This window comes from Paroedura picta, chromosome 12 (assembly GCF_049243985.1).
Source record: "Paroedura picta isolate Pp20150507F chromosome 12, Ppicta_v3.0, whole genome shotgun sequence".
Classification (NCBI taxonomy): domain Eukaryota; kingdom Metazoa; phylum Chordata; class Lepidosauria; order Squamata; family Gekkonidae; genus Paroedura; species Paroedura picta.
Window position 1 is genome coordinate 39,075,778 of NC_135380.1, and position 22,575 is coordinate 39,098,352.

Here is a 22,575-nt window from a genome sequence, read left to right on the forward strand (position 1 = left end):
TTGTGTTTCATTGTTTTATGCACAGTGGCTTGCTGGTCCATTTGTCAGATATTTTTCTCTAGCTGTATAATAATACTGGAAAAGCATTTAGGTGTATGTGGGAGGGTAATTTCCACAGATTCTCCCTTCCTTCTGTATTCAATTTGGGAAACATTTCTTTTAAAGGCATAACTCTGGCTTGAATATTTGACAACAGTTCAATAACTTCTATATTTGCTTCTTAGAAAATGGCCAGGTCCATAATGGCAGGTGGTGGGCATCAAGAATCACTCACTGTCAAGCGCAGAACAGCAGGAGTTTTATACTATAAGTTCTAAACTCCTGTCCACTTGGCTCTACTGACCCCGCACCAAAACATGTGACCCTGAAACAAAACATGTATGGTTGTGGACCTGCTTCCTCCCCTTTTGCCAATACAGTCATTAGTTTTTTAAACCCATGCTCATTGGGTAAGATCTCTCACTGGCAGGGGCACAGCGCTCACAACTCGCTTGTTTTTACATCAGACCGAGTTGCAAGGGACCTTTGTCTGCTGACCAAGTCCTGTGGGGCCACCCTGTCGGCCACAATTGTCCAATCCTTCCTTGTTTCTAAGGAGAAGAAGAAGAGCTGCTTGTTTAAACCCTGTGGTGCAGAGTGGTAAGGCAGCAACATGCTGTCTGAAGCTGTCTGTCCATGAAGTTGGGAGTTCGATCCCAGCAGCCGGCTCAAGGTTGACTCAGCCTTAAATCCTTCCGAGGTCGGTAAAATGAGTACCCAGCTTGCTGGGGGGTAAACGGTAATGACGGGGGAAGGCACTGGCAAACCACCCCGTATTGAGTCTGCCATGAAAACGCTAGAGGGCGTCACCCCAAGGGTCAGACATGACCCGGTGCTTGCCCAGGGGATACCTTAACCTTTACCTTACTACCCAAAGGAGTTTCAAAGTGGCTTACAGACCTCTTTCCCTTCTTCTCCCCACAGCAGGCACCCTGTGAGGTAGGTGAGACTGAGAGAATTCAGAGACTGGTCCAAGGTCACCCAGCAGGCCTCACGTTCCTCAAAGCGGCTTACAATCACCTTCCTTTCCTCTCCCCGCAATAGACGCCCTAAGAGATAGGTGAGGCTGAGAGAGCTCTGAGAGAACTAGGACTGTCCCAAGGTCACCCAGCTGGCTGCATGTGGAAGACTGAGGAATCAAACCTGGCTCTCCTGATTAGAGGCTGCCAGGTGTGTGGTTGAGGCCAGAAATGACACAAAAATCCTGGCCTCTCTGCCCAAAACATTAGCCAAGCTTTCACCATGCTTTGTCATGAAACCTGGTTCTTGTCATTTACATGCCTTCATCAGTTACCTGTGCCTGGGACCCCTTTGATCCCTTAGCCTCAGCTAGCTTGCCTCAGATGTTAGGTGTGAATGCATTCTGCCCTTTCTTCCTGTCTCACTCCCCCCCCCCACACACACACACACTGGGCTATGGCTGGGAACCACTGTCTGCTCAATGGCTTTGAAACCCAGGAACAACCCATTTCAGCAACAAAGACTCTTTGCAGACAAACCATTTGGTGCAGGGGAGGTCTGTGGGCACTGGGTTGATAAGGGGTTGTTCGTTGTAAAACTTCAGTCTTAGCAAAGAGCCTTTGATGATCAGATCATTGTTTCCTCAATAAACAAATTTCTTTTTTCCTAATGAAGGTTCTCTCAGGTTAAAAAAAATCATTATTATTATGTTTATTGTTATTTAACCAAGCTGGCTAAACTCTTCAATCTTGCCTGGCTTGGTGCATGGGTTGAAGCCTTCCTTTTCAGATTCCCCTTCCCAGTCTCTCTGCACAGCAGATGGGCTGCTTGTCATGGTTAGAGGATTTAGGCCTCACCTTCTTTCCTCACCATCTCTGGCATTCCGCCTGCCTGCCAGTGGATACAGTTAAAACATTTTCCTCTGGAGACCATACACGTTAGCTTGCAAAGCGTGTGAGGTCCAGTCACTTGCCCTGCCTGCCTTTAAGCTGATAAAACTCAGCCTTCTTCTTTAGGCTGAGTCCCTGCTCAGACAGACAGCACCCATAAATATCCAGAATCAGAAAAGCCACTGAGACAATGCAGTAATCACATGGATTTAAAAGAGACTGGGGAAAATGTGTCCTCACTTCATTTTGGCTTATGCTGATACCATGGAGACAATGAATTTTTTCTCCCTAACGACGTTTTACAGATGGTAGCAAATGCTTGGTACAAAATGTGTCCCATAATGGTTAGATTAGACTCTTGGAGATCCAGACTTAAAGCCCCATTTTGCCATGGGCGTTCCTTGGGGCATCTCTGCTTAACCTTCCTTACAAGGTTGTTGCATAAAATTGAGGAGAGGAGAAAGTTGTTGTAAACCACCTTGGGTTTCCATCAAGGATAAAAGCAGAGCATAGATATCTAAATCAATAAATGTTGAACACACCACCCAGAAGAACTGCAAAATATTATCATCATGAGCATTTGGGATAAACATTTGACCTTTTATAAAAGAGACACTGAAAAAAAAATCACACCAAAGTGAACAGCGTGGTAAAATGTGTGTATGTATCCATTCTGCACTAAGCATGTGCACAGAAAAAAAATGTTATTTTTCAGATTCTGCCCAAATTGATTTAGTTGACCAAAACATGTGAATCACTGGTTAGGATTTGTCCAAATTGATTCAGTTGAATCTGAAAAGTACAGTTTTTATCTGTGCACATGCCTAAAGCCTTCCCAGGCAGTGGCAAGATGGCTGCCCATCTCCACTACTTGAGAAGATAGGGGAAGACATTTCAAGGGCGCAGCAAGAATAATTGGTTTTTATTTTCCAGTTTTCTCTACTGGAAGGAACCTCTAGGTGGCTTAAAATCACCTTCCCGTCCTTTTCCAAAAGGCAGTCTGTGAGGTAGGTGGAGCTGAGAGAGGCTTGATATTACTGTTGTGTGAGAACAGCACTATCAGGGCTGTGACAAGCCCAAGATCACCCAGCTGGCTGCATATAGAAAAGTGGGGAATCTAACCCAGCTCACCGGATTAGAATCATAGAAGCATAGAATCATAGAGTTGGAAGGGGCCATACAGGCCATCTAGTCCAACCCCCTGCTCAACACAGGATCAGCCCAAAGAAGCTGCCACTCTTAACCAATACACCCAAATTTATTTTCCTAATAGATCAGCTGTTTGGCACCACTCTCCCCACACACACAGACCTTACCTAGGCTGCCAAAAGTACCTGGGAAGGGTGTGGGGGGGATTTAAACTGGCCGAATCATGACTGAATCACAATTGAAATACTGTTGATTCAGCTGGTTTAAAGTACAGGGATGGGTGATTTGATTTCTAAAAAGGACCCAAATCAGCATTGATTTGGGTACATATGGCTTATCCAAATCAAGTCACCCATCCCTATTCTGTACACATTTTGATGCACTTTAGAAATGGAGTTTCCTGTTTTGTATGGGGAAATCCAGCAGCCAAAGCACTTTGAAAGTGCATTATCCAACATGTGCAGAATCAAGTTACAGGCTTTTTGTATCTGTCCTAGTTACAGCCAGTCTCCAGGAAGCCTCAACTTGACTCCTCACATATTGTATGGATGCACGAGTAGCATCCGTCATTCAACCTTAAGGGTTTCTAAAGTAGATCAAACCTTTTAAAAATGCATCTCTGCTGAAAGCAAAGTTTGGCCACTGTTATGGAAGAGGTTGGATACAAGCAGACTATGACTAGTGAAGACAATTGTCTAGACAACGAAACATGTTCTGCGAGGGGATGGGGAAGTACCAGGCAGCATTTCAAGACCTCTGGGAATGACCACTCCAAAGGGGAGCCAAAGTGCTTTTGAGTCTGCCTCGTCTCTGTTAATAGCACATGCTGAACTCTTGCCAGCTTGAGCTTAAATCTCTAGGAAGGGGAATGATCACCGGAAGAAAAGACCAAAGTGTCAGAGAATTTCGAGGACAATCGTGAAACAAACAATTGGGAAGATGTATGGACACTTTCTGTTGTTCCATGCAAAACAGGCATTTCTGAAGACTAACATCTGGGTGCTTTCTACATGCACAGCTTAATTTTGATTATCACTGAACTGAAGCCGGTATCTCTTAAATTCATATCCTGTTCACATTCTGTTCCTGCACTCTGCGCAAATTTTCTTTCTCATATTTTTCTCCTCAAATCACTGCATACTAATGAGAAAAACTGTATCATCAAGTATTTTTCCTTCTGTTCTTCTTTTCTTTTTAAATGCCACTGGTTGGTATCTACTCATTGGTGTGAGGTTCCACTTGATATTCACAAAAAGTAGACATTGGTGAAGAAAATCTCTTTATTCAGGAATAAGCAAAGCAGACCATCTTTAATTCCTTGCTAAGACTAGAGCATCTCTAACTAAATATCCCTATATCAGTATAACCTCCCATCTCCTCCCGGGTGGGAGTGGGAGTTGACTGTCAGCATCCTGGTTGAGTTATTTTTATTTTGTAACCCACTATGAGACATTTTTTTTAAAATAGTGACAGGTAATAAATCGAATGAACAAATAAAGAAAGAAAGAAACAAATAAATAAATAATAGCGTGTTTTAGTTGAATGTTAAGATGTTAAAGCTTTTATTGTAAAATTATTTATTCTGCTGTAAGCCACCCCAGGACCTTTTTGGAGAGGGCAGCCTAGAAAGGAGATAGATAGATAGATAGATAGATAGATAGATAGATAGATAGATAGATAGATAGATAGATAGATGGATGGATGGATGGATGGATGGATGGATGGATGGATGGATGGAGGGAGGGAGGGAGGGAGGGAGGGAGGGAGGGAGGGAGGGAGGGAGGGAGGGAGGGAGGGAGGGAGCTGATGTCACATCTTGTGTGACCAGAAGCTCATTGTCAGTGATGCTTTAGCATTCAGACAGAATGCTAGGGTTAAACCAAATTATTTTGGCCAAATGCTAGAACATCACTGGTGAAAGACCGACATTACATCTTTGGGTGTCACAGGATGGGGGCCACTCCTGAGAAGACACTGACCCTTGTTGACACAAGACAGGCAGTTGTGGACCAGGGACAATCTATAAGTTCCAAGATGGAGATCAGTGAAGATGGGGAGGATCATGCTGGGACAGGCAGTCCCAAAGGCATGAGGGTCTCAGGCCATTTAGGGCTTTCCAGTTAAGTACCAAGACATTATTTAGCATCACAAGCTAATTGGGAGCCAGTGCAACAGCTATAGGTTAGGCATTATATGTGTTGGCCAGGATTCTCCTGTCAGCAATCTGGCAGCTGCATTCTGGACCACTTCTACCCTCTGAAACAACTTCAAAGGTAGCCCTGAATAGAGCGCTTTACTGTACTCCAGCCTCAAGGTAAGTGTTGAGGGAATTGCCATGGAAAGAACTTCCTGAGACAGATAGGGAGCCTGTTGGCAGATTCAACATTGACCTCCCCTACCCAGGTCAGCATCCTGTGCACCATGTTATCACTTCTGAGGAAAGTCCAGAAGTGACTTGGAAACCAAAAACTCTATAACTCAGGAAGGTGAAAAGCAAAGAGGGCTGCTGATGGGAGGTCTCCTGCCATAGTGGGAGCTTTGGCAGCCTTACCTTGCTACCATCTGAATCAATTCAGAAAGAGGAAAGGGGAAGAGCCAAGCCTCAGATGGAAGTCTTCATTCATGGGTCCAATCATATAGATGCAGATAGTCCATAAGGCTTTCAGGATGAGACTGGACTGAAGTGTTATAATGTTGAGGTTCTTCTGAATTTATACCTCTGTGAGTTGTTTTTGAAATCCAATTTTTAGGTGGCTTACAATTACTTTTGCTCCCTCTCCCCACATCAGACACCCTGTGATGTCAACGGGGCTGAGAGAACTCTGAGAGAATAGTGTCTTGCCCAAGGTCACCCAGCAGAACTCATGTGTCTCATGACAATCACCTACCCTTATTTATTTATTGATTGATTGATTGATTGATTTATCATACTTATATATCGCCCTCCCCTTCCTCTCCCCATAAGACACCTGTAACGTAGGTGGGTCTAAGAGAGCTCTAAGAGAACTGTGACTGATCCAACGTCACCCAGCTGGCTTTCCTGTGGAAGAGTGGGCAATCAAACCAGGTTCTCCAGATCAGAGGCTACCACTCACAAATATGACAACAAACTGGCTCTCGGTGGCTGTGGGCAGCATTCTTTCTTCTACTTCGGGAAGCTCTCCAAGTGAGCTTTCTTCTTCTGACTCAGAGAGCTGCTTCCCGGGGGCCTGCCGCTGAACTGAAGCTTCCCTTTTTCTCCCCTTACAAAACACATTTCACAGAATTTCCTATATGCTGGCACAAATGGTGCCTCCCCCCACCGCCCACACCAGACTCCACGTCATCGCCACTGAGGACGGGAAAGACTCTGAGAATGTTTCATGAGAACCTTTGCTCGGGGCGGAGGGGGGGGGGAGAGCAAGAAAACCTGGGCCTGCGGCCTGTTTATTTGGTGCCAGGCGCCCAGAAAGTAGGCCTGCCAGTCAAAGAAAGCTGAGCCAACGACGGCAGCGTACAGTTCACCTGGCATTCGTTTGCCGCTTTTCATGACAGATGGCGGGGGGGGGGGGGGAGGAGAAGATTTCTGGCCGCAGGCTTGAGATGATCAAGAGACCCCTGCCAGTTATATTTGTGACAGATGCTGAGGAAGAGAGGAGAGAAGGGAGGGAGGAGGAGGGAGATGGAGAAGCCAAGAGCTGCGGGCTCCTCCTTGTTTCCGCGGATAATTAGTTTCCATAGGCAGCAAAGGGGCTTGAGCCCGGACAGACAGCCGCAAAGAGGATTAAACCTGATCGCCCCTAATGAAGTGGTTGGCTAAACAAACGCTCCTTGGCCTCTTAAGCCGGATCGGCTCTCTGGTTCTGCTCTGCCCCCTTCTCTCAGCTGCCAGCTGAGCGGGTGATAGCCTTGTCAGAGGAGATTGGATTTATTTGATGTAGATAGTTAAAATCCTGTTTTATTCCCCAGGGCGGGTGTTAAAGCACTGCCATATTGCAGGGGCTTTCAAGGCATGGGAGAAGCAGAGGGTGGGGGGACACGGCCTCCCTCTGAAGAGTCTCCCTTGGTGGTCTCCCTTCCAAGTCCAAACCCTGCTTAACTTCTGAGATCGGACACGATTGGGCTATACCAGTTTGCCTCCCCCTCCCTCGAGGCTGCTTATAACCGGGGTAGTCAACCTGTGGTTCTCCAGATGTCCATGGACTACGATCCCCATGAGCCCCTGTCAGCATTTGCTGGCAGGGGCTCATGGGAACTGTAGTCCATGGACATCTGGAGGACCACAGGTGGACTACCCCTGGCTTACAAGACTGTTTTCAAGCACACTTTTTTTTTTACCCGTCTAACAACAATCCTGTACAATAAAGCTAGATTCTGGTCTACTAGCCCCTTAGAGTCCAATAAAGTTTTCAGTGTAGAATCTCCCTTTCCCCACAAGAATTTTTATTACAGTTTTTTCCAAAGATTAGAAAGGGGTGGGGGGAGGTACAAAAAAAGAAAGGGGGAGCAAAGAATAGACTTGTCAATTGCATTTCATCATCATCATCGTCGTTGTCATTATTATTATTATTATTATTATTATTATTATTATTATTATTATTATTATTATTATTATTATTATTATTATTATTATTAGGTCTCCTGCCAACAACTTCATAAGCTATAATCCAGAATTCAAATTTATCAATTGATATCAGGGCTTATTTCTTAATATTAAAATTAATTCTACATTTGCTTTCTTTAATCCCTAAAGCCACATGTCATCCAGCCATTCCCCCCTCTTTCCTGCAAGAAGTCAATAAGATGTTTCCAATTAAACCTAAAGGAAGCTGTTCTTTTCCCTCTGAGCAGTGCTGAGTTTAGCCATTTTGGAGAGTTCTGGCATCTTCATCAGCCAGGCCTCTGTTGTAGATAGATTTGTAGTTTTCTTATTCTAAGCCCATACGCAGTCAGGGTCCTGCATAACTCCAGGAATGTCTACTTGTCTATACTCCTCAAAAAGCAACACACTCTATCTACTCCAACACTCTGGTGATCCCTGGCCTCAAATAAATCTGCCTAGCCTCAACCAGAGCCAGAGACTTTTCATTGGTGGCCCCAACCTGGTGAAATGAGCTCCCTAACAAAAAGCCCTATTGGTACTCAAACAGTTCTGTAGGGAAGTGGAGCTCTTCCTCCAGGCTTTCAGATGAAGCCCTTGACGGGGGCCTCCCTACAGCCTGGTCCCTTACCAGGCAACCTTGACGCTCAGCATGTCCCTAATTGTTACGGTTATCCCCTTCTAGTTGTTGTTCGGTTGTGATTACCCAAATGTTGTTATAACTGCTTATATCTTTTGCTTGGTCATACCATTCTAAATGTTTCAAGGTACTTCCTCACTGGTTCAATATACCTCTCAAGATGTCATAGTGAGGAGTGGTATCTAGTTTGACTGATTGATCGATCGACCGATTGTTCGAATGAATGAATGAATGAATGAATCTCATAGTTGTTTTTGTGCACAAAATCATAGTCCCGTGACTATTTATCCATCAAGTTAATGGAAAGGCTTCTTTTCTCAATGAAAAATTAATCTTTAAAATCCATTGCATGCATGCACGTTAGGAACCTTTGTACCAGTGGGACCACCTTCTCCACTATGCCCCTCAAAGATAACTACAATTGAGCACACAGAATCTGCTCAGAGTCCCTGGCTTAAGAGAAATAAAATTGGCCTCAACCAAAGCCAGGGCCTTTTTAGCCCTGGCGCTGGCCTGGTGGAATGTTTCTCCAAGCGAGATCAGGGCCTTGCAGAACTTAAAACAGTTCCACAGGGCCTTTAACACAAAGCTGTTCTGCCAGGCCTAGGGTTGAGGCTTAGATAGATATCATCAAGGAGCTGGTCTCTCTACTCAAACGAAGAACTTGAGCAAAAAACACCTCGACACAGTTGGAAACAACTGAATATGCACTCTATAAATGAACTAACAAAGTACTTTATTCCTCTTCTTCTCTGATAGAGAATTAACAATGAACTTGGATGGTTTTAAATGTAAAGTATTTGTTCCAATTGTTTTAAGCATTGCAAATGATAAATCGTTGTAAGCTGTTCTGAACCTTTGGGGGAGGGCCGCATATAAATTTAAGAAATAAATAAATACGAAATAAATGCATTTATGTTGTTATTGTTGTTGTTAGGTGCGAAGTCGTGTCTGACCCATCGCGACCCCATGGACAATGGACAATATAAATGCATTTATATCCAGGGCCTATTATGCACACGTTCTGTAATGCACTTTCAATGCTCTCTAGAAGTAGATTTTCCTGTTATGCATAGGGAAATTCAGCTGCAAAAGCACACTGAAAGTGCATTGTCCAACGTGTGCTCTAACAGGACTGCGACTAGCTGGCTGCATGCAGACGAGTAGGAATTAAACCTGGCCCTCCAGATTAGAAGCCACTGCTCTTAACCACTACACCCAAAAGAGAAATAAAAGTAAAATAGAAAAATAGTAGTATAGAAAGGAAAAGGGGCTTATACATATAACCAGAATTTGCTTTACTGCATAATATAGCAAAATGCATTATAATAAAAGAAGATCCCATTTTTATACCCTACTTCTCCCTTCCCGAAAGTGTTTCAAAGTGGCCCACAAACACCTTCCCTTCCTCTCCCCACAACAAAAACCCCGTGAGGAAGGTGAGCCTGAGAGAGCTCTGAGAGAACTGTGATTGGCCCAAGGTCACCCAGCTGGCTGCATGAAGCGGAGTGGGGAATTAAACTCAGTTTTCTAGATCGGAAGCTGCCGCTGTTAACCACCACAGCACAATCAAAGGTAATGACTGAAATTCAGTAGCATAATACATTTATATTCAATTTCTGCTCTCATTCTTCTTTGACAGGTGCTACATTTACTATATTCTTACATACTATTTCAAATTTTAAATGACCTCGTTCTGAATGTATCTTCCACTTTCATAATAAACTTGCCCCGTGCTATTTCGTTACACAAAAAGAACTCATCGAACGCACTAGCGGAAAAGCGGAGGTGGGCCGTGCAGGCGAGCCTGCGCAACTATCTGGAGCAAGGTCACCAACAGCTCGCCTGCACAGCCTGCCTACACTTTACTGCCTGTAGCCTTGGACTGGCGCAGTGGAGTCTGGCTTTGCAGGCGAGCCAGCAGTGACCTTGCTCCAGATTGTGGTGCAGGGTCGTCTGCACAGTCTGCCTCCGCTTTTCTCCTTTGGTAGTGGCTGGTGTTATGTGCTAGTGCATTCTCTCTCTCTGGTATTGCTGGAGAAACAAATTAATTCAGCCAAAATTGGGTGTACGTGTCTGCATACAGCACTGGGCAGTAGGATTCTCTTGCTGTGGGGCAACTGTTTTATTGTACTTTTTTAACTTGTTTTATTGTACTTTTTTACCAAGAACAAAATGAGTGACAAACAAATAACTGGGGATCACACTCCTACTCAGTACCACGCTGTCCTCAAACATTTTGTTCACGCATCTGGTTCCCCCTGTTGGAACAGTAGCCAAGAAGGAACAAGAACCTAATTCACACAGGCCTGTCCAACCATGTTCTTGTGATGAGACCTCATAACGTTGGAGAGGGAGGGAAAGGCCTGGAGGGAAATCTTTAGAAATGGTGCAATAAGGGTAAGGAACCAGTTTGTCTGTGATTACTGCAGAACAAAATGGATAGGATTAATAAGCAAGAAAAAGAAGATACCCATGGCCTAACCGCCTTACAGGGGGTTAAAAGGTTACATTGATCTTCAACCGCAGAAGAGTTCCAGCCACTTTATGAGCCTCGGATTCAGCAATCGCTGCAGGTAAATGAACTCCCGTCCGCACCCCTGGAGCAATGACGCCTCCTCCTGGCTTCCATAACCCAGTTGCCCTGAGGGGCTTCGATGAATGTATCTCTGTTTCCTCTCAACCTTCCCTCTGGATGTCAAGTAATTCAAGGTCTTAGTGGCACATGGGCTGTTTGCAGCAGGAGCGACATGGCCCAAGTGTTATCATCTCTGTAGCTACTAGGAGGGTATGTGGTGGGGTCAGAGAACAGCCTAGATGTGTCTGGTGCCTTTGGCTGAAGACAGTCAGGTGGAAACAGGACAAAATATTTTAAAATGGGCAGAAAATAGCTTCCCCTTCAGGCTTTCTCAATCAGCATTTCGTGAAACCCTGGGGTTTCTGGATGGCCCTGGAAGGGTTTTTGAAATGGATAGGAGTTCATACATTTGTAAATATATTTTTTTTAATTTGTTAAACATTTATCAGGTTATATGACCATATATGGTCATGTCAGCTCTCTCTCTCACACACACACCCTCCCCAAATGGCCTATGCTGGGCCTGGAGGGGATGGGAAGGTGGGTGTATAGAGAGCTCTGCTTCCCAACCATATTCTGCACAATCACACCACTTTGGGGGGTTTCTTAATGGTAAAAAAGTTGAGAAAGGCTGTTTTAGCCACTTATGTTGAGACTGAAGATCACAAAATGGTGATGCCCTATTAGGGCTTCTCCTGAGCCTGTCTCCAGTAGACAGTCCCACATTCAGTCCTAATCTCCCACCCTTGAGAAATGTAGTAGTAGTAGTAGTAGTAGTAGTAGTAGTAGTAGTAGTAGTAGTAGTAGTAGAAGAAGAAGAAGAAGAAGAAGAAGAAGAAGAGTTGGTTCTCATATGCTGCTTTTCTCTAAATTTAACTAAGGTGTTACTATTATCAGTAATCCATATATTTTCAGAAACAACAGGTCATTTGTTATCTGATTGGCCCTCAGCAAGTATTAACCCTCCCCTGTTGCTGAGTCCATATTGGGAGGGAGCTCTCAGACAGGACGGGATGATAAGGAGTCAGCTCTCCACCTCAAATTTCCTGCTGCCCTCAGAACTTGCTGAGCAGCAGCAGAAGAGGCCCTCAGGCATGGAGGAAGGGAGAGGAGAAGCAACAGCATATGAAGAAGAGGCCACAGTGAACAGCTCAAGCATGGAGGGAGGAAGATGAGAAGCAACAGTAGCAAAAGAAGAAGAGGCCCCAGTGAGTAGCTCAGGCATGGAGAAGACATAAGTAGAAGCAGCAGCAGAGGCCCCAGTGAGTAGCTCAGCCCCGGGGGGGGGGGGGAGAGAAAAGCAGCAGCAGAAGAAGAAGAACAGCCAGCCACTGAGTAGCCCTGGGCCACAGTGAGTAGCTGAGACATGGAGAGAGGGGGGAAGTAGAGCTTGCCCCAATAAGTTGCCCTGGTGTCGAAGTGGGATGGGATGGAGGGAAGCCCCTCCCAAGCAGTCCTGTAGGCTGGCACCCTGGACCTCTAAGAGGCACAAGGCCACTGTCCCTCCTCCCAAGCAGCCCTTTTCTCCAGGAGAATTGATCTCTGGAGTCAGATGAAGAGCTCTCCTTCTGAGGGTCCACAGGTCCCCACTGGAGGCTGGCATCCCTGGACCTCTGTGGGGCACAAGGCCATAATCCCCCCTCCCAAACAGCCTTTTCCTCCAGGGGAATTGATATTTGCAGCATGATGAATAGCTGTCCTCCCAGGAATCTTTGTGGGGCACAAGGCCACAACCCCCCCCCTCCCAAGCAGCCCTTTTCCCCAAGGAGACTGATCTCTGTTGTTTGGAGATGAGCTATTATACCACAATTCCCCCTCCAAAACAGCCAGTTTCCGCTGAGAAGCTGATCTCCAATTCCAGGAGGTCTCCAGGCTGCACCTGGAGATTAGTGACCCCTAGGTTAGGAATGTTCCTCAAAGTTTGGAGGTGGGGCCTCAAGAGTCCAGGGGGTGGGAGGGAGAAGTAGTAAAGGCTGCCCACCAGATTAGAGTCTCCTACTGTTTAATCACCTCCAACACGCTGGATCTCAAGATCCAGCACGGAACGGGCTTGGGAGAAGGTCAGCACCCAGAAAAGCCACAGGGCAGGCATGTGTGCTTGCACCCCTTTTGTTCCTAGTTACAATGAGCTTTGCCCCGATAGTGTTTAGCATAATGTGACAGCAAAAGCAGAATTAAACTATCCTTCATACTGCTAGCTTAGTTTACGAGATCTGGCAAGGTCAGGCTATTCTGGGCAATCCAGATCAGGGCATTAAAAGGGACATTACACAAATATCTATCCCATTTATACCCCATTCTCATCTAAGGAATTTGGGACAGTGTACATAGGTTTTGTGTCCTCTTGTGTTATCTTCTCAAGATACCCTTGAGGCAGGTTATCCTGATATAGAGTGTGGATGATCCAGATTCACCCATTCTCCTTTGTACCTAAACAGGGATTTGAACCTGGATCTCCACTGTCTTAATCTAATACTCTAGCTACTCTCTATGGTTATGGGCCTCGATGATACGATTCTGATTTGTATTCTATTATACAGTACAGTTCTCAGAAAGTAATATTTATAGCTCTTCTTGCTAATTTTCGTTGGGAAGAGCTTTTTTACTCTCTTTTTCTTTACAATGTACAGGGGATTTTGCAACCAAAAGAAGCATGTGAGGACCGTTCTTGGGGTGGTAATTGACATTCAACTGTCATTAGTTTCCTTCCTTCTTGTTCAGCAGAGCTAAAATGGAATGGGGGTGGTGGGGGTGGTCTCTGCATCTCTGAAAAGAAGGCATTGTTTACTTGGGGGGTGAAATTAAAACATGCATTTTAAATTAAGCAATAAACTGTTGGGGAGGAGATGGTGAGAAATGCAGACTGAATTTCTTTCGACAATCTCTGCACAGATGGCTGGCCGAAGGAAGAAAATATTACAAACACACCAAGCCTGGACTATTTTGGAAAAAATTGCCTTTGTGGCTTGGATCATGCAGAATACTAGTAGCTACCCAAGCACGTCTCCCTGTCATTGTCATGTGGTTATGGTGTGGTTATGGACTGAATATACAACTCTACCTTCAGAAAGCCTTCAGAGTTAGAAATCTGTATTAGGAATGCGCAACTTGATAAGACGAAATCATATCCAAGTGACGCCCATCTTTTGGTGGCGGTAACATAACCAAATTGAATTGCAATAATCATGGACTTTAGCAATTAGTTGTCTTCCTTTACTTTTCCAGGCAAAAGAACAGCCATTGAGAGTGGCTCAGCAGATAGTTAACTGACAGGAGTGTTGTCCAACAGTAACAATTTACCAGTTTCCACACCGAATACATTTTTATAATTATTTACTTAACAAGTTTATTTATTTACAAAATGCATATCCAATTTTTCTGCCTGATCAGGGCCCCCAAACAATTGGGTAGAGTATTAGAAAAACACACACCATAAAACAGCCACAAACAAAACCAAAACACACTTATGAACACATCCGTTAAAACAGGGGACACAAAGGAGAGATCAATGAGAGAATGCAAGATAAAACAGTGGCTTGTCCTCACTGGCATTTTTGTGTGCGGCACGTTTTCATTTTCACCCACCTTTCTTCTGCCAGAGTGGTATGGAGAGGATTTTTCCAATTCTGAAACAGCTTGAGTCCTGTTTGCTTCAGATATTTCATCTTCTGGGGCTGTGCAGGGGCGAACTTTAGCTTGTAGAGCCCCCAGGTTCCCACTCCTCAATGCCATGATGAGCTATGCACTTGTCTCACAGGGAATTAGAATGGCAAACACTTTACTTGTTTGAACATACTTGAGGAAGGATAGAGGTAAAGTTGAACAAAGGGAGAGGGAAATTGGTAGTAGGGGAGTGAGAGATGATGAAGAAGGGTTGGCTTTTAAACCCTACTTTTCATTACCCGAAGGAGTCTCAAAGTGGCTTACATCCACCTTCCCTTTCCTCGCCCCACAACAGATACCCTGTGAGGGAACGGAGGCTGAGAGATTTCTGACAGCTTTGCGAGAACAGCACTATCAGTGCTGTGGCAAGCCCCAGGTCACTCAGCTGGCTGCATGTGGAGGAGCAGGTAATCAAATCCAGCTTGCTAGATTAGACGCCATGACTCTTAAACACTACACCAAGCTGAGGGGAGAGCTGAGAGTTTTGGGGGCTTGGCCTTTCTGAATTTTCAGAGACTTCTTGGAGATGGGGAGGAGGAAGGGAAGCATATGCTTTTTCTGAGTAAGGTCATAAAGTACATATCACAACCTTATCATTTTCTCAAGCATTTTGAACTAGCAACAGATATGACAAACAAGCTCTCTGTTAGGGCCTCAAGGTCTTGTATTATGGTCAGAGGCCCCTGGTGGCTTGTTGACACTTCAAATCGCAATGATGGGGGGGAGGGGAGAGTGGGGGTGTCTATGCTGTTACTAACTGCATTCCAGGGAAAACCCAGAAGAGATGAAGGGTAGCTCTAGGAATCACAGGAAAGTGTATGGTTTAATCATAGAGTTTCTGGCAATTCCTAGAACAACCCTCCATCTCTTCCTGCTTTTCCCCAGAAGCAGTACAGACAATATCCCCTTCATGCACCCCTCCCACAGCTTTCTATCTGGAATGTCTACCCATCCATCCATTTTCTTCCACTATGTCAGTTAAGCTATTGTAGTAGATTTGATCAGTTCCTTTTGTTTTGTCCACACCAAGTGAAGAAAAATAAGTATGACAACATTTCTCTTCCACTCCGAAAGGTCTCCAGATCCACTTAGCTTGCTGGCACAATTTTGCCATTTTTGATAACATACAACAAGCAGCAAGAAAAGGGGGTGACCTTCTCATAATTCCCTTACCCATCCTACCCTGTTATTTCAGCTAATATTTTTAATTATATCTTTACCGATAAATAGGCCTCCAGTTGTTACTAAAAGATTAGAGCCACCCCTTCTTTGAGTCATAAAATCAATAGCATCTGAACTCTTGGAAGAGCCTGGAAATTGCCTCCCAGTTCATAATTAGGCATGTCTAGTAATCAAGAGCAATAAAGGGCTTCAAAGTTTTATGAAATTGGTAATAATATCCTTCCGAACATCTTTCAGCACATGCCACATTATTGAATCAGGAAACTGCCCTGTTCAAACTTGGTTGAGAGGAAACCTGTGTAATTTTGAGCACACTTCAGAGATCCATAAACATGAGCTCTTATTACATTTAGGGGTGAATAAATGTTCCCTGTTTTGTTCTTTTAAAGATGTGACTGTTTTGACAATGGCTTCTGTCCTCCAAAGGTAAGTCTTTGTCACTGCAAGCGCTGGAGGCTTAAGGTTTGTTTTAGCTTTTTTAAATGAATGTTTGGAATTCAGAAAGCCTGCTGTGCCCATCATCACAATGGCATGTCATAGAATCATAGAATCATAGAGTTGGAAGGGGCCATGCAGGCCATCTAGTCCAACCCCCTGCTCAATGCAGGATCAGCCCAAAGCATCCTAAAGCATCCAAAAAAAGTGTGTATCCAGCCTTTGCTTGAAGACTGCCAGTGAAGGGGAGCTCACCACCTCCTTAGGCAGCCTATTCCACTGCTGAACTACTCTGACTGTGAATTTTTTTCCTGATATCTAGCCTATATTGTTGTACTTGAAGTTTAAACCCATTACTGCATGTCCTCTCCTCTGCAGCCAACGGAAACAGCATCCTGCCCTCCTCCAAGTGACAACCTTTCAAATACTTAAAGAGGGCTATCATGTCCCCTCTCAGCCTCCTTTTCTCCAGGCTGAAAATTCCCAAGTCCCTCAACCTATCTTCATAGGGCTTGGTCCCTTGGCCCCAGATCATCTTCGTCGCTCTCCTCTGTACCCTTTCAATTTTAATTACATCCTTCTTGAAGTGAGGCCTTCAGAACTGCACACAGTACTCCAGGTGTGGTCTGACCAGTGCCGTATACAATGGGACTATGACATCTTGTGATTTTGATGTGATGCCCCTGTTGATACAGCCCAAAATGGCATTTGCCTTTTTTACCGCTGCATCACACTGCCTGCTCATGTTTAGTTTACAATCCACAAGTACCCCAAGGTCTCATTCACACACAATGTTACCTAGAAGCATATCCCCCATTCCAGTAGGCATGCTTTTCATTTTTCTGACCCAGTCAAAGGATATTCTAGTACTGGTTTAAAAACAAAATAAAAGTCCTGGTAAGGAAGAGCCTCTTGTGGCGCAGAGTGGTAAGGCAGCCATCTGAAAGCTTTGCCCATGAGGCTGGGAGTTCAATCCCAGCAGCCGGCTCAAGGTTGACTCAGCCTTCCATCCTTCCAAGGTTGGTAAAATGAGTACCCAGCTTGCTGGGGGGTAAACGGTAATGACTGGGGAAGGGAATGGCAAACCACCCCGTATTGAGTCTGCCATGAAAACGCTAGAGGGCGTCACCCCAAGGGTCAGACATGACTCGGTGCTTGCACAGGGGATACCTTTACCTTTTAAGGAAGGTGGGAGCTGATGGGGGATTGGGGCAGAAAAACAAAGGGAAATTCTGACATGTGGAAGCCTGAATGCTGCTGCGACTTATACACAGCTGCACCAGCCGTGGGAAAACCCCATTAACTTGCCTCCATGCCAAAGGCACCACAGTCTGACACTCTGATTCCTGTGCCCTGCCAGCTCACAATCTAGTCATGTTTATTTTCTCTATTGCATAGAGCCCAATCCACCCATGAGCAAAAAGTAAGCCAGACAGGCAAATCAGAGACTTCTAGAACCCATTAGATGTGACAAATATGGAGAAAGCCGTGTGGAAATGCACACGCAGGCCATTTTCACATTAGGAGACATACCTTGTTTTAGCCAAACTTTAAATTTCCTTTGGATGGTGCTAGTCAACTCTGGCCTTTCTGTATTTGGGCTTTCCTCCTTTCGTTTCCCAGGCCACCCCCCCCCCCCGCAGTGCTGGTTGCATCGGCCTGGAACGGCTGATTCAGATGCCACCATGCACAACCCTAGTTATAATGTTTTCATGCAGATTTTTAGGAATGGAGGGAGGAAGAGGGAGCAGGGAGGTAGGAAAGTAATGGGGAAAGGGACATTTCCAAATGACTCAAAATGTTGGGTATGGTTAATATTTCTGCATTGGTCAGACCCAAATTAGACCTGGAATGAGACCACCCTGGAAAAGATGAAACCTTGTGTTTTGGGGATTCCTTTGCCATGGGGCAATTGAGGGGGCAATTCGGGACTGTGCCTGAAGAAGCCAATTTTAGTATGGAAATGGATGGAAAAGTCGATCCTTTGAAAATGCAAATCCAAATGATATTGTTAGTGCAGAAACCGTCACTCGGAAGTCTCGCAGCACTGTGCAATCCAAAGACAATCTGAGCTTACTTGTGGCTCCAGTGGTGGTGAAAAGTGCTGTCGAATTGCAAGTTGAGTTATGGCTGCCCCACAGGGTTTTCAAGACATGAAACATTCAGAAGGTGGTTTGCCATTGCTTCCCTCTGCATCACAACCCTTGGTGGTCTCCCACTCAAGTACTAACCAGAGCTGACCCAGCTTAGCTTCTGAGATCTGTTGAGATCAGGGCTTCAGCTGTAGTAAGGGGCTAAAAAGATACCCTAATATGTTGTTTATCCCCATCCCTTACTTTTAGGAATGCCAGTCTCCAGGAGGGACTTGTGCATTCTGCGGAATTATAGCTCATCTCCAGACTACAGAGATCAGTCCCACTGGAGATAATAGCTGCTTTGGAGGGTGGACTCTATTGCATAATACCCATTGAAGTCCCTGTCCTCCTCAGGCTCCCTCCCCAAATCTGCAGGAGTTTCCCAACTTGGATCTGGTGACCTTATCCCCATATGTTCCATCAATGGCCAGACAACCCTTCCTGTTTTGAGAGCAACCTTGGTGTAGTGGTTAAGAGTGGTGTCTTCTAATCTGGAGAACTGGGTTTTCACATGCAGCCAACTGGGTCACAGTCACAGCTCTCTGAGTTCTCTCAGTCTCAACTACTTCATGTCAGGCTGACAGACTGGAAACAACCGCTTCTCTGGAAACAAGCATTTATTTTCCAAGCAGATCGATACCTTAGACCAGTGGTCCCCAAGCCCCGTGGTCCCCAAGCTCTCTCTCCCTGCCCCCCCCCCCCACAGCTCACCAGGCCGCGAGCAAATTGGCCTGACAGAGGCGCAAACATGCATGTGCGGCAGTTTTGCGCATGCGTGCATGCATGAAACTGCTGCATGTGCGCGTTTGCAGCCCTGCCGGGTGAAAATGCACATGCGCAGCAGGTCCGCACATGCACGTTTGTGCCAGCCCCGGGTCACCCTCTCCCCCCACCCCTTGGCAGCAGTCCGCTGCGTTAGACTATCAATCAATCAATCAATATTTATTTACGGTCATTCAGACCAAAGTTCAAATACATGCAATTAAAAACTAAGACAATTTAAAAAGAGAAAAAACAGTAATAGTAATATAAAAAAAATTAAAAGATCTGGCAACATAAACACTTTAAGATGTTAGATCGAATATTTAAGACATAGTTTAAGTCAAAGCTGAAACTGGTGAGCACATCAAAGATGTTCCCACTCCCATAGAGGGTTCCCCCTCCCAAGTCCAGGTGCTGTTTGGGAAAGCAGCCAAGATGATAACTCAAACCTCCCCGACCTTGGTTCCACTAGCTACAGCTACTACACAGGTAAGAATGTCTGGTAATGTTGCAAAGGAGAACAAAGCATTTCAGAAAGCACAGTTAACAGAAGGCCAAAGCAGACAAGCCGGTTAAACAGAATCCAAGATGGATATACATTGGTTCACAAAGATCATGGCAGCAATCATGTGATTCTGACACTTCAACAGTGGGGAGACGAAGAGTAGATGATTGAGGGTCACTTTGAGGCTCCTGCGGGTAGTAAGAAGTGTGGTACAAAAACTCCAGTTCCTCCACCTCCTCCTCTGAGATGATTAACCTGTGCCTGGGCTCTTCCACTTCAGAATGTAGGTTCACATATTAAAATGTTCCTCATTAAAAATCAAATACCCTGTAGATAGCATGAGACAGCTTTCTGCGTCCTATCTACATACAGGAACGGGAACTTTTATCTGAAATGGAGATTTTTACCATCTAGCTAAAGTGATGCAGCTCGAACATAGCTGACTACTTCAGTGAGAAGGACTGTGATGCAACTCTGTGTGAAGTCTGGTTTGAGACACATCAGCCGTGGAGCAGAAATCACGGTCCAAAATGAGTGGTTCATGGCCAGCAGTGAAAAACACTTTTATCAAATGACAAACTTATCTGGGAGACTGATGGCTCAGCTGACACTTCATTGCACAAGCAGTATTTCAGAAAGAACTATGCAGTAGTGGTCAGGAATATGTCAACTCCTTTTTTCTGTTTCCTTGAATTGATCTACATCCCAGTTAGGTTTTCTTCTAGAACTGCATGCAGCGAAGATCCACACCATAGGAAAATACTATGAAAAGGGTATTATTATTATTATTATTATTATTATTATTATTATTATTATTATTATTATTATTATTATTATTATTATTATTATTTTGACATTTGTCACAATGCAGCCATTTGTGGTGGATTCTCCACATTTGAGTTGTGCCACTGTGAGTATACCTTCCAACCTTTTAAGAATTTTGACTTTTTTTTTTTAACGTGGTGGGCAGCTCTGCAAGTCCAAGCATTTCCAATACAGAGTACATACTGAGTCATTGTTTGGCACGATTGTGCCAGAAAAGGAAAGACAATGAACATGACATTAAAAAAGGAAATACATGCTATTGTCAAACTTAAAATTTATTTTTTCAAAGGTTTCCTCCAAGCCAACCTCCAAGTCAGTGCCATATAATCTACCCTCCAATGCATCTGAATTTGGAATTTTGAAATACTTCCTCTTCTTTCCAGAATTGAGCCAATGAAGAAGGGAGAACTGTTCTTTTTTACAGAGCGCTATTTGTCATTGGTTGTAACTTTCCAGTTCTCCAGTTTATATGTAAGGTACTCCAGTGCATTAATGAAACCTTACACAAAAGCAATTTTGATGTGACTGTACTGACAACTGTGCCCAAATTTAGTTGGGTTATTATTTTGTGCATGGCAGAGGAAGTATATAATACACACAGGAAGTATATAATAATATTAAAATCATTGCTAAGTTGATAGAATGGGTATACAGACCAATTGGGCAATCCCCCTAAATTAATATCAATTTTTTTTGCAGGGGTAAATTTGTAAAAAATTCAGTAATCGGATTGACAAAGCACACTGCCATAAGCCACTTCTGTTGCCCCGCCTCAATTGAAGTTATTAAACTGAGAATCTGGTTTTCACAATTTCAACAGGGTCTAAATCCTGCTTGCTCAATGAAGTCATATTCATTAATTCTGTCACTGATTCTGTTCAGGATAAACTTCTTGAGGAGTTTGTAACAGGAGCTCAGAGGGAAATATGTCTACAACTTTCCACCAGATATTTTTGATTTCCAGGTTTCAGAATAGCATCTATCTTCATTATCTTGAATCCCCCTGGGAGTATTCCTATTCTCATGTTATCTGTGAGAAACCTTGTGAGGCAGTTCTTAGTGAACATACCACTGTTGATCAGGATTTCATTATAGATGTAGTCAAAACTTGGTGCATATCCTTCAGGCCAGACATGCTTCTTTTGGGACAGAGATAGCCAATTTGTTAGAATTGAATGATTGCCACATCCTTTGGGGGATATAGTCAGCAAAGTGGTCCCTCAGAGAAGCTGGGCCAAGACTGTGTATGGCCCTAAAGGTTAACACCAATATCTTCAACCAGATCCAGAATTCAACTGGGAGCCAGTGAAGCTGCCTCAAGCAGGCCAGATGTGGGATTGTGTGGGGTGTCGTATAGCCAGGAGGACCTACAATTGTCTGACAGTGAGGAGTTTAAGCTCTTTAGCATGATTCAGGGAGCAACACGAGGAGGAAAGTTAGAATAACACCCTGTTAGTTGAGTGATGTTTTATTGGTATGTAGGAACACATGTACATCAGTAAAGGAAGAAAAGCAGGCTGTCAAGTAGCGACAGACTCAAAGGGTCTCCGTCCATGGGGTGTTCCAGACAAGAGATGTACAGACATGGTTTGCAACTGCCCTCCTTCATATAGGAATCCCACTGTCCTTTGGTGATTTCTCAACCAAGTACTAACCATGACTGACCTGGCTTAGCTTCCACACCCTGTCAAGCTCACACAAATCCAGTCTGTTTAGGCTGTTGCATCAATAAATTCCTTGACCAAAAAGAATCGTGTGGCTTGCTCTCTCCCTACCCATCCCGCCCTCGAGTGTTTTACTGATGCAAAGATTCATCAATCAAGAAGAACATGTGGTGAGTGACAAAATGCAAATAACCAGAAAAGACCAAAAGGGGATAGCAAGATGCAACTCTGGGAGTGATTTTAAAGGGGGGAAAGAAAATTAAGGGAGAAATTCCAAATTGATAAAGGATGAAGAGGGGGGGGGGGAAATCATTTGTCACTGTAGTGAATACATTTCATCACAGGCATCGAGACCCACAACACTTTCTGGAGATATGCACGCATCGGATAATGTACTTTGAGAGCTGGATTTTTCTGCGCGCAACAAGAAAATCTGTTTGCAAAGCGCATTAAAAGCGCATTATCCAATGTATGTGGAATGGGCCAAAGTTAACTTCAAACTATTAGAGCAGTTCCTACATGAAACGGGCTTCCTTGGGAGGTGGTGGGTTCTCCTTTGGAAGTTTTTA